Source organism: Gavialis gangeticus, unplaced genomic scaffold (assembly GCF_001723915.1).
Source record: "Gavialis gangeticus isolate Ggan-Ray unplaced genomic scaffold, GavGan_comp1, whole genome shotgun sequence".
NCBI lineage: Eukaryota > Metazoa > Chordata > Crocodylia > Gavialidae > Gavialis > Gavialis gangeticus.
Window position 1 is genome coordinate 36647953 of NW_017729027.1, and position 502 is coordinate 36648454.

Consider the following 502-nt stretch of genomic DNA (forward strand, 5'->3'; position numbering starts at 1 on the left):
TGCCTACTAGTTATGTTGAAAAATGGACTCAAAGAATGAAAATTTTAAAAAGTGCTTTCTGGTGAATGGGGTTACCAGATCCCAAGTTGAGGGTATGTGCAGACATTCAGGGAGGTTAGATTGAGCTAAAAATGGGCCCCTGATCTAAGGTAAGGAGACTTGAGAGCTCAGTGTGAGTGAGATTGGGAGGGCAAGCAAAGTCCACAGGGAGGATAGGGGGGCAATCAGGGTCCATTAAAGGAATGAGGGGGGGCAAGTGGGGTCCACAGGGCAGATTTGGTGGATTGGGAGGACAAGTGGGGTCCATTGGGGGGTCAGGGGGATTAGGCTAGGATTGGAGTGGATTGGAGGGCAAGCAGGGTCTGTGGGGGAGGGGAATGGGAAGGCAAGTGGAGTATGTGGGAGAATCGGAGAAGCAAGCAGGAACCAAGAGGGTTTGGTGAGATCAGGGGAACTAACAGGGTCTGCAGAGGGATTTGGGGGAACAGAGGGGCTCTCACCC